Source organism: Corythoichthys intestinalis, chromosome 22 (assembly GCF_030265065.1).
Source record: "Corythoichthys intestinalis isolate RoL2023-P3 chromosome 22, ASM3026506v1, whole genome shotgun sequence".
NCBI classification, from domain to species: Eukaryota; Metazoa; Chordata; class Actinopteri; order Syngnathiformes; family Syngnathidae; genus Corythoichthys; species Corythoichthys intestinalis.
Window position 1 is genome coordinate 12430742 of NC_080416.1, and position 13035 is coordinate 12443776.

At 39.1% G+C, this 13035-nt stretch overlaps 1 long non-coding RNA gene across 2 annotated transcripts in view; it reads right to left on the minus strand.

Annotated features, from left to right (window-relative positions):
• Window positions 1-1231: 1231 nt before the first annotated feature.
• Window positions 1232-13035, minus strand: part of LOC130910713 (uncharacterized) — a 28566-nt gene continuing 16762 nt past the window's right edge. The window contains exons 2-5 of one of the 2 annotated variants that reach the window (XR_009061898.1): window positions 7666-7766; window positions 6140-6250; window positions 1641-1740; window positions 1232-1568 (exon numbers count right to left, since the gene is read on the minus strand). This is a non-coding gene — a long non-coding RNA (uncharacterized LOC130910713). The remainder of the gene's footprint in view (window positions 1569-1640; window positions 1741-6139; window positions 6251-7665; window positions 7767-13035) is intronic. The other variant, XR_009061897.1, reaches the window with a different exon arrangement.

Sequence of the window (13035 nt, forward strand, 5' to 3'; positions counted from 1 at the left end):
ACACGTCCAGGCCCGTCTGTGGTTCGCTAGAGAGCATTTGGATGATCCAGAAGAGGACTGGGAGAATGTGTTATGGTGAGATGAAACCAAAATAGAACTTTTTGGTAGAAACACAGGTTCTCGTGTTTGGATGGGAAAGAATACCGAATTGCATCCGAAGAACACCATACCTGCTGCGAAGCATGGGGGTGGAAACATGCTTTGGGGCTGTTTTTCTGCAAAGGGACCAGGACGACTGATCTGTGTAAAGGAAAGAATGACAGGGGCCATGTATCGAGAGATTTTGAGTGAAAATCTCCTTCCATTAGCAAGGGCATTGAAGATATGACATCGCTGGGTCTTTCAGCATGACAAAGATCCCAAACACACAGCCACGGCAACAAAGAAGTGGCTTCGTAAGTAGCATTTCAAGGTCCTGGAGTGGCCTAGCCAGTCTCCAGATCTCAACCCCATAGAAAATCTGTGGAGGGAGTTAAAAGTCCGTGTTACCCAACGACACACCCCAAATATCACTGCTCTAGAGGAGATCTGCATGGAGGAATGGAACAAAATACCAGCAACAGTGCATGAAAAGCTTGTGAAGAGTTACAGAAAACATTTGGCCTCCGTTATTGCCAACAAAGGTTACATAATAAAGTATTGACATGAACTTTTGGTATTGACCAAATACTTATTTTCCACCATGATTCGCAAATAAATTCTTTAAAAATCAAACAATGTGATTTTCTGTTTTTTTTTCTCCACATTCTGTCTCTAATGGTTGAGGTTTACCCATGTTGACAATTACAGGCCTCTCTAATATTTTCAAGTGGGAGAACTTGCACAATTAGTGGTTGACTAAATACTTATTTGCCCCACTGTATAAGATTAAAGAGAAACAAACAAAAATAAAAAGTACCTAGCCAATAACAAATATGTGATAATTGTTCGGCCCAGTGTAATATAACAGTAAATAACATTTGATTTATATAAGAGCCAATTCATCATCCATCAAAATAATCATTTGTGGCAGCCCTAGTGGACATACAGTCACTACAGTACCTAATTCTACCTCTGAAAATTTTACAAAAATATTATTTTGGGATTTTTTTCTGAACTAAACGATGAGTTCATGAATCAGAATTTGCAGCATGAAACAAGTTATGGTATTTATTTGAAAACCTCATAAAATACAAATAACTAGTTGGTTTTACAAGGATGATACCAGCAAATTAACAGGAGTGAATCATACACACATAGTACAAAGAAAACCTTCCAAGGTGGTTTTGGCATACTATAAACAAAATTATATTACACTCCAGAAATTACAGTACAGTATTTGACAAGTTGACAGCGTGGAATGTACATCACCCATTTCCTCACCTGCATTTGTGTGCTGTTGACGCATTAGCTGCGAAAGGCCCAATGTCACAGGAGGAGCGTCAACACAAAAAAAGTCTGAAACAATGTTATCAGACAGGAGAAGGAAGTTCCATTTTCGATGCAGCTACAACAACACGGCCGTATCTGTGAAGACTCCATTTCCCCCCCATCGTGTTCTTTCTCCTCGCGTCACTCTCGCTGACAGACTTTGATTGTACGAGACAAGTTAATGAAAAGCTACGGCGCAGAAAGAAGGCTGCACCTGCCAACGCGCATACCTGCAGGCGCATTTGTGTGCTTGTCTTCGGGTCCTCGGGCAGTATAGTAGCCGTGACGAGGGAGTTCGAGAGTCATGGGAACCGAGTCCGACTCTGTTACCTAGTGAGATTTTCAAAAACTATATAAATGGCGGAAAACACAGACAAGGCTGAAAAAGCAGTTTCTGCTGTTGCACCACTCTTTAAAATAAACTGCTGTATTTTAAGCCAAGATAACAGTTGTGTTTGACATTAAAAAAATGTCTATAAGCTGCCATAGCAGTTTCATGGCGCATTAAGCCCCAAACTATTTTTCATTTGTCCGTTTTACCCTAGACCCCTGTTTACAGACACTGCGCAACTGCTTTTGTTTCAACCCAGCCATAAAAAATTGTAATTATATTGATCATTCGAAATGTCTATCATTTTTATCTTAGAATCATTAATTGATGCCTAATATTTTTTTATTTTTTTTAAATGATTTTATAAAATTATTCACTCGTATATTTTAAACTTTTAAACAAATTGCGTCACAATGAAAAACATAGTGTCTGCAAATAGGTCACGGATATTTACCCCATAAGTATCGCTTAATTGTAGAGATGTCCCGGGATGCCGATCGATCGGGTCCGATCACGTCATTTTCAAAGTATCGGAATCGGCAAAAAAATATCGGACATGCCTTTTTTTAATATACATATATTTTTTAATTAAATCATTTTGTAATTGTATTTAACGTTACAGACAAAATGTCTTCCGCTCATCCAGAGTAGTTTTGGCTTAAAGTAGGGCTATCAAATTTATTGCGTTAACGGCGGTTAATCACGTTAAATAATCAACGCATGCGCTACACGACCCACTCACGCATTGTCGCGTTCAACCTATAAAGACGCCATTATACCTATAGATAGCGCTAAAAGGCAGCGTATAATGAGTAGAGAGAATTTTGACAGCCTTTGGAGCCATTTTTTATGTGGCTAAAGCCTTACAATATCTCTCTCAGCAATTAAAAATAATGTGGGAGGCAATGTGGGGAAGAAAGGTAGTAGTTGATCTTTTTCTTAACATCCACCCTATATTCTTTCCCAACGCAGAGAAGACATATAAATTGGTGCCCCTACGCACAGTCATGGTTGCACTTCCCATCATGCATTTGGGCAGAAGTTAAATGGCTGCAGTATCATTTACTGAAAGCTCAACAAATACACTAGATGGCAATATTTAGTCACAATATACAGAGTCACATTTATCCTTTAAGAATTACAAGTCTTTCTATCCGTGGATCCCTCTCACAGAAAGAATGTCAATAATGTAAATGCCATCTTGAGGATTTATTGTCATAATAAACAAATACAGTACTTATGTATTGTATGTTGAATGTATATATTCGTCCGAGTTTTATTCATTTTTTTCTTAATGCATTGGCAAAATGTATATGATCGGGAAAAGTTATCGGGAATGATTGGAATTGAATCGGGAGCAAAAAAAAAGCAATCGGATCGGGAAATATCGGGATCGCCAGATACTCAAACTAAAACGATCGGGAGCAAAAAAACATGATCGGAACAACTCTAGTTAATTGTTGTTGTTTTTTTGTTTTGTTACTGTCGTTTGATGATAAATAATCGATCCAAACAAAGAAAAATAGGGGGGGAGGGGACGTTTAAAGGGTAAATATTTGTAAAAGAAAATCTCGACCACTCCTTGTTGTCATTGAATTCTGCACCACTATATTACCATGTTTCACTCATAAAATCCCCACAAAGTCCGGCTGTGGCCATTCACAGCTGTGTCTTGACACTCGGTGATACATGCTAGTTTTTTGGATCGAAACGAGGTAAGTACGCGATAATAGCACGTTAAAATCATGGTGTCTTTAATTATGCTTTCTCAAGCTCTCACCTTGAGTTACCGGAAAGCCACAAAAAGACGTATACTGCAGTCGAACGCTAGTGAGACAATTATGGACACAGCAGACCAACTGACTAGCGTGCTGTCCGTTATTTTTTCGACGCCTGTTGCCATTTGGATTGCTTATTATGGGATGATATCGATGTATTAGATACATTAGATGCTTAAATCGTAAAGCCGAGGTCCTAGGCTTCAAGACTAAATACAATAAAAAGATAGTGTTATGTACTTGCATTTATATGTTCCCATCTAGTCGAAATCTCATACAAATTTCGTCTAGTTTTACAGTTACTCAAATTTTTTTTGCTAGTAAAATTCAAAACTTTTTGTCCAAATATTAATAAAGTTTTCTAGAAATTTCAAATGAACATAGGCAAGCACGTATTGTAGCATCTACAAGGACAATGCCAATTTAGTGAATATAAGTACACACACAACAGGAAAAGCAGTACATCATTTTCAATCAAACCCACCCGGAAGGCATGAAGAGTATGTTAAAAAAAAAAAAAAAAATGTCCAGGCGTTGGGAAGTCTTGATTTTTTTTCTAGCCAGAATTGCAAGCAATCAGTATTTCCCAGTAATTGCTCATTCAGCAAACAAAACAGCTGAAGTGGGCTATTAGCTAAATGCCATTTCGCCAACTGGCTCTCCTCTACACTTACAGACCAGAAAAGCCAAGTAGTTCTGCTTCAGACTGTCCAGTGTTTTAAGAGGACTCTCACCATTCTGAGGTTAATGCTAACACAAATGCTATGCTAACGCTAGGAGTTACATTTAGCATCTGATGATCACGCAGCACAGACCTTTAAAGGCTAAAACAGCACTGCATATTCTCTCTTGCCAAGATGAGAAAACAAATTTTACCGTGTTTCCAAACAAACAAGATGGAGCGCAGCCTAAACTCCGGTGAGGAGAGTGAGGGAGAGACGCAGCACATCTCACATGGGTGACATGACCCAAACACTGCTAAGACGCAAGCTGACGTACTCCACATACAATAGAAAAATGTCACGCATTGTGAACAAATGACAAAAACTGTCGCATATTCGTCTCGTCGTCTCGTCAGATGAAAACCGACATTTGTCTCATTATGTTCCAGTCTCCCAAGCCACATTTTTAAGTCGCCATCGTCATGAAAAAATTGTTCATCGACGAAATATTTTCGTTATCGTCAATGTAGACGAATAATACACTGGCAACAAATAAATCAATCAGTAGCAGCGTGCTAGCACAGTAGCTATTCATTGTGGCTATTTTTTTTTTTTAATCTGTCAATCCACCCATGGTTAGCCCTAAATCGTTCTTCTGATTTCTTGACAAAAATACCAATGTGCCTGTAATTTTTTTTCTGAATGTTGGGGACCTGGAATTAGCTGTTCTTAATCTATGAATCATAGCAGCATATATATCCTCAAAAGGAGTCAATCACTTTCAAACTCTCCATTGTTACGACGCAAGGATTCTAACCTCAGTGGTCTTCCCTGCTTTAATTCTTGTGCGTTGTAATTAGAAAACAGTCCCGGATGATAAAGTGGACAGCTGAAGCGTTCCCCGAAGTAGCAATATGTAAAGCTATAATGCCATCTAAAGACGTAAATAGCCACATCACCTTGATTTACTGGCTGCGTGGGCAGATTTCAAAGCGTCTTATCGGCATTAAAGCCGCAATAAATAAAACGCGCGGTGTCTCGTATAGTGCAAAATGGCCGCCATATATCTGCGTTGTTAACAGATTCAATAACAGTGACTCAACAATTGGGCTGAAGTCAATAATAGGCTGTGTATGTTGCTCCGCAGGTGCTCGATGTGTTCAATGAAAATGTGGAAATCTTTATTATATTTTCTAATTGAGTTCCACAAGGGAAGAAGCATTTATCTACAATGTCTTTTTTAAATCATTGATGGCATTTAATAGAAGGAAAAAATGGGAAAAGAAATAATAATAGATGTTTGTTATTTTAATGTATTTGAATTTTTTTTCATAATTATTTCTTTTTGTTATTTTTATTCATAAAGGTTTAATTGAAATCAATGTATTTCCAACCTATTAATTTAACCTTGACAAGACTAATACATTAACTACATCAAAGTAGTTACCTCATTGGCTGCCATTGAAAATTAGCTACGAACCTCTCCCAGTTCAAATGGATTGGACATCTATTGTCGTCAACAGCAATGAATTTGTTAATAAATATATTAAATAATAACAAAAATGCATATGTGTGTAGTGTGTAGTGAAGACACGCCACCCCACAGAGAGCTGCCCCAGTCAGGCCGACCCGCTGAGTGAAAGCCTGTGGTAATGTTTAGTTTTCGGGGTGAAGAAGAAGGCGAGGAAGGGGGGAGGTCGGAGGAAAGGATGAGCGGATGACAAGGTTGAAGTTGTGCGCTTGGGCTGAGAGTAAAGAGACGTCTGAAGGGAGGGCGGGATGGGTCACGGAGGAGCGAGGGAGGGAAGGAAGGATGAAAGGTCCGAGCGGGACGGCGTTTTTTGGGGAGAGGTCCCACTCGGTCTCGTCAGTCAGCCGTCGCTCGCTGACACCTGAACCTCCGCTGACCCGGTCGTGGCTGCCCCTGTGGTACGGCAGATATCGCGAGGGGGGCTCACCTTTGGCCTTTCCATCGCCACTGCGGCCGGCTCCAAAGAGCTTTGGCCAACTCCTTCTTCACTGGCTTCCGCATCGTCATTCCTGTAGCTCACACTTCGGTTGTTCAAAGTCTGTTATGAAAAATCATACAAAGAGGATTACCATTTCAATCACACCCACAAAATATTTTAAAATTCATCAAGAGACATTGATATCGAAAAACATTGTCATGGCTAGGGTTGAAAATCGAGAACCGGTAGGGGAATCAGTTCCGAGTTGTCCGATTCTATGGAATCGTTTGGCAATTTATCTAACGATTCTCTTATCGGTTCCAACCAGCACGATTTACGTGTTAAAATGTACGCATGTTACACACTTCCGAATCGGCAAGCACAGCAACTTAATTATCAATGGCGAGACTTCTCACTAAATGTAACCTGAAGAGAGACGTTGCAGAGTGAATTTGCATTAAATTTTACAGGCCATGTCATTATTCATGAAAATACTTAAAGAAATTGTGATTTTTTTTTTTTCCCAAAAGTCTATTAACGGGTCTATCGTATTTCTCGTCAATTACTCTATAAGAAAAATACAACATATATTCATCTAAGATAATCCTAAACGATTTTGTTAGCAATTTTAATACTCCTGTTAGAAAGATCCCATGGGTATGCGTTCATTCCCATAGCAACCAGTTAGTTCCTGTTATTGTCCTACGTCATGCGCGCTGTGTATTCTGGGACCGATAATAGGCGTAGGGTGCGCATTTCGAGCAGAGGACTGCCACCTGTTAGAGGATTAATCTGTGCGTCCATGAACGAATGTAAATATTTCCTCTTCATGCCATAAAGTTCTTATGATAAGTTAGAGCCGTTATCAGCGCCACCGTTTCGTATTTTTACTGTTACGGCTCGTCTTCGTGTTTTTACTGTTAGAAAGATCCCATGGGTATGCGTTTGTTCCCATAGCAACCAGTTAGTTCCTGTTATTGTTCCACGTCATGTGCGCTGCGTATTCCGGGACCGAGAATAGGCGTATAGTGCGCATTTCGAGCAGAGGACGGCCACCTGTTAGAGCAGGGGTCCCCATCTGCCGGGCCGCGGACCGGAACCAGTCCATGGCGTATTTGCTACCAGACAGAAATAATAATTTATTAATGACCGTATTCCGGCCAAATTAACCCTGTGCCCCTGTTTAACACACCAATATCCCTGTCTACTCTAGATATAATACTACAGGATAGATTAGAATGTCGTCATAGAAATCCATTGATTGGACTGCTAGCAGAACATCTTGTTTTACGTACAGTGGGGAGAACAAGTACTTGTTACACTGCCAATGGGAAAACCCATTGGCAGTGTATCAAATACTTGTTCTCCCCACTGTATACAGTATAATATATCTATGTGCGCTTCTCCTCGATAATAACGTATTAATAGGCCGCGGGTGCAGCACATTTGTTCCCGGAAATAATTAGCCCCCACACGAGCGAAGATGACTGGAAAACAGGCGTCTTTGGAGATATTTTTTACGGCGAAAAGGGCACCTGACAAGCCAGAAGATGAGCCTACAACCTCGAAGACCCACGAACTGCAAAGGAGTGGATTCGAGACCCGTTTGCGAATAAACCGAGTGATTCGAGCATGTCTGTGAAACAGAAAGATCAGCTTGTAGAGATCGCAAATGACGCCGACCTTAAACGTACATTTGAGACAACAACTCTACCGAGGTTCTGGATTAAAGTCATTCCGGAATATCCTGACATCGCTATGAGAGCATTGAAAACCTTGCTACAATTTCCAACATCGTATCTTTGTGAAACTGGCTTCTTAATTAATGGTTAACGACAAAGCAAAGTCGTGTGCAGTTGCTGTGTGCAGCTAACATGGCAGGATGTATCTGAGGAGAACTTTTCTACATGTCCTTCCATGATGAAACGTAAGTTAATATTCCTTTCTTTAAAGAAAGTTTGTAGTGTTTACTTTGGAATCGCTGCAATGGCGGCCATGTTTAACGTTACGCGCATGCGCAGAACCGCATCGTTGCAATTTTTGATGGGTTGCGAAATTTGTCAGAACACCGGTCCGTGAAAAAAAGACCCAAATAACACTGGTCCGTGGTGCAAAAAAGGTTGGGGACCCCTGTGTTAGAGGATTAATCTGTGCGTCCATGAACGAATGTAAGTATTTCCTCTTCATGCTATAAAGTTCTTATGATGAGTTAGAGCCGTTATCAGCACGACCATTTCGTGTTTTTACTGTTATGTCGGCTTGTTGCTCCCGCTCGTTCTCGCGTCGAGGAGAGCGTTGTTTACATTATATTCGCGTTGCACATTTGTGTTAAGAGGGAATGTGTTTGTTTAGCATCTTAAAATGATGTTGTACATTCATATGAGTGGAAAGTGCTCAGTTTTCGCCACTTTTATGGCCAAGATGACCGCACGTGCACGCAGCGTGCTTCCTAGTTGTGCGCGCGCTCGCGCCCCCCCACCTTTGTGTCATTATAATATTACGAGTCATGTATGTGTGTTATTGACTGCTTCACTGTCAATTTGCATTGTTTACTGCATCAGCACTAATATGATGTAATTTTCTTTCCTTTCAGAACCACACATACTAGTATACCCACACTATTACAGCTTTTATTATTATTATGATTATTATTATTATTTTGATTTTTATTCATAATTCGTTTTGCTCTGTGTAATTGCTATTTGCAATTGTACCAGCAGCATTTATTCAGGATTTAGTGTAGGTTTTCATGCTGTGGAATGAATTAATTGAATTATAATGTATTGCTATGGGAAAATCCTAATCGACATACGACCACTTCAACTTACAAACAAGGTCCTGGAACGAATTAACTTCGTATGTAGAGTTACCACTGTATTACGAAATCCTTGGTCAAGAGTTTTTCTGATGCGTTTTTATTGTTTTAGGACATGAAAATAATGTTCAATTTCGTATTTTTCAAAAATATTTTTTTTCATGAAGTTACAAACATGTCCAATCCAGTGGAATCCATGCACCTGCACACTAAACATAAAACTATGTAAATTTACTATCACAAATGAATTAACTTGTGTTCTCTTATGAATTTCGAAACCCTTGATCCTTTTTATACTTTGATAAACATTTCGACAATTTGTGGGAAATTTCTTCCTTTTTCCATTTCTTCAAACTCAATAGCCACACTGCATAGGCCTCAATAAAAAAATCCAATGAAGCTTCTAGTTGTGACTCCTACACCTAAGCACCAATGTCTCTGTTGTTGTCTGCCAACCTTTCATCATCTATGTTGTCACTACACATATGGAATTTCCTGGGCTATTCTGTCAACTGCCTTATTCTATGCTCCTTTTGAAGTCTACAAAATAAGATAAAATGCATATAGTAATGCAAACTACAGTGAATCTGCAAAAAAATGTATATTTTAAATTAACTGCCTATAGATATAACAATTACATACTAATTTATTACTAAAACAGTCATAAACAGTGACACAATTATGTCACGTGTTCAATAATATACTGGGGGATGCATGATGTCCACTTCAATCATTAATTTCTACATACTATACACAAATATTTCATATTCCAAACAGATTTTACTTTTCCCTAGATATTACTGTACATTTTTTTTTTTTTACCACTGTAGCTCTTCAGGCATAGTATCCTGTCGGTTATATTGGATTCAGAGGATATTTACATGCAGTTACACCAATTGACCACTGAATTGACCTCAATAAAGTATGGCAGCAGAGAGTTGCTATGCAGTTAAACCATAGGAACCAATGCATTAAAGAGAAAGGTACATTTCAGTAGCTGTCCACTGTAGTGACCACTATGCACCAGAGGGTTAAAATGTCTATAAAGTTTCAGCTTTCAAAAACACCAAAATTGTGATGTATTCTTTTATTGATTAAAGTGAAATGGAACTTAATATTGTGATAACATAGTATCATATTAAATCAATCAAAGGATCTTACATCAAATTGAATTGAATCGTTACAGACTTTGTAATATTGGCAAATTTCATATATTTGTCCAAAGAATTGATATAGTACCATCAAAAAATGGTGCTTTACACCCCTAATATACAGTATCCATAATGTATTTATTTACATTATATGCGTCTCTAATGACATCAGAATATAATGTACATATATACGTATATATATATATATGAATAGAATTGACTTATATTTGATAATATACAGAATTTAGCTGACGATCTTTATTATTGCATCATATTCTACAGTGCAAACGTGCAATGCCCTTGTGTTATGAGTTATGATAATATAATGATAGACTAGTAAGTAATGATGTAAAATAGTGCTGCAACGATTAATCGATTAACTCGAGTAATTCGATCAGAAAAAATATTCAAATTAAATTTTGTTGCTTCAAGTCGTCGTTTAATTAAATTGGCATTGTAATGGTTTGTTTTGAAAGTGTTTGCATTTAGTTTTATTGATTTAGGTGGGTACACTGCTCTCTAGTGGCAACAGTGAATGATACAACTCATTTCACATGGCTGAATCCAGCCGCTTCCTGTTAAGACCAACATAAGCTAAGTTTTTGTGTGAGCTAATCTTTTTTAATGCGTTCGTAATTTAGTTCATGGGTATACAGTATTTAGCTGTTTTTTGTGGGAATATGTGTTTGAACCATTTGTTAAGAGCATTGTGGGGAAAAAAATGGTAGCATTTTATAGCATTTAACCTAGCCGACTTTTGCTATGTAAGTTAGCCAATTGTTCTTTTGTTGTACTTGGATCCTCATTTATTTCTTTAATATCGTTTGAGGTTCAGCTCAGGTATTTTAATTTGAGACGTGCCGATGTGTGGGTCCGATCACGCCATTTTCAAAGTATCGGAATCGGCAAAAAAATATCGGCCATGCCTTTTTTTTATTATTATTTTTTTTTTTTTAAATTAAATCGTTTTCTAATTGTATTTAACGTTACAGACATAATATGTTACACTCATCCAGAGTCTTTAGTTTAGGCTTAAGGTAGGGTTATCAAATTTATCCCGATAACGGCGGTAATTAATTTTTTAAAAAATGTATCACGTTAAATAAACACAGTTATTGCATGCGCTGCACGACCTACTCATGCATTGTCGCGCTCAATCTGTAATGGCACCGTTTTACCTATATAGAGAGATAAAAGGCAGCGTAAAATGAGTAGAGTGAATTTTGGCAGCCTTTGGAGCCTTTTTTTAATTGGCTAAAGCCTTACAATCCCTCTCCCTATGATTAGAAATATCATGGGAAGCAATGTGGGGAAGCAATGTAGCAATTGATCTTTTTCTTAACACCTTATGTTATTTCCCAACGCAGAGAAGACATATCAATTGGTAGCACTACGCACAGTCATGGTTCCACTTCCCATCATGCATTTGGGCATGGCTACAGTATCATTTACTGAAAGCTCAACAAATACACTAGATGGCAATATTTAGTCACAATATACAAAGTCACAAGTCTTTCTATCCGTGGATCCCTCTCACAGAAAGAATGTTAATAATTTAAATGCCATCTTGAGGATTTATTGTCATAATAAACACATACAGTACTAATGTAATGTACGTTGAATGTATATATTCGTCCGAGTTTTATTCATTTTTTTCTTAATGCATTGCCAAAATGTACGTATATGATCGGGAAAAATTAGAATTGAATCGGGAACAAAAAAAGCAATCAGATCGGGAAATATCGGGATCAGCAGATACTCAAACTAAAACGATCGGGAGCAAAAAAACATGATCGGAACAACCCTAATTTTAATTCTTTTTTATGTTCCTTATCCGATTACTCGATTATTGCAACTAGCTAGTTCATTCATTAATCGACGATTAAAACAATCACCAATTTGTATTTAGACACTAAACTTCATTATGTTACATTGGTATGAAACCTTTAAAGTTGCCTCCCTGCAATGGTGAAGTAACACGACCTCAGTCCTTCTCGAAGGCCAATTTCACAGCCTGCAACAAACACACACTTTCGCACACGTACTCGCATCCCCAGAGAGCGAGGCTTAATCCTGGGTTTACATTGTTAGGACAACAGGGATAATCCTGCTAACAGGGTGTTTATCTAGAAAGTACAAGCACTGAATCCTCAACACATGCAGTATTGACCCAAAGCCAAGGAGCAGCAGGCGAGGCAGCCAAAAAGACTGCAAGAGGGAATGAAGACAGACAAACATGAGTGGCAAGTAATGGAAGGTGACAGGGGACTGCGGTAGGAGATGATAAAAGAAGCGAGATTGCGTGAGGATGAGAGAAGGTCTGAGCTGTCAAGCATGCAGATGAGACGCGTGATGGCATCAATGCAGGACGGACGCCGGCGTTCCCTGCGGACTGCGCCGAACACACACGCCAAAGAGCATTTAAGCCTTCATTAGCGATCAAAAACACGAAGCATTGAAGAATGCTAATATGATAATGCAAAAAGCACACTGCGGGGACTTGAGCCTCACATTAGGATGACTGAATTTTCTTCACTTTCTGCGTGATTTATACACATAATCGCTTCCCAGTTGAAATGGATTGGACGTCCATCGCCGTAAATGGCAGCCGATGTTACCTATAGAGGTCATACGACTACAATGGCCGACTGCCACTTTAGTATCTAACATGTCACAATATTGCCTCGTCTGGCGTTAACTTCCCCTTGGCGGGGTAATATCGGCAGAAGCGCTCCAAGTTTAGCATGCATGTCAGAGCCTGGGGACGTTCCCTGAGCCAAATGCCAGTCTATAGATCGCACAGGGAGACTAAAGATCACATCATCGTCCGCCCGGACATTGGTGACACCGGAACGTGGGAGAGGCTGGACCGAGTGATCTCTGCCAGGAGGAGCTGTTATAGACAGCCGCTGTCATTGCACCACGCGCGCACAGTGACG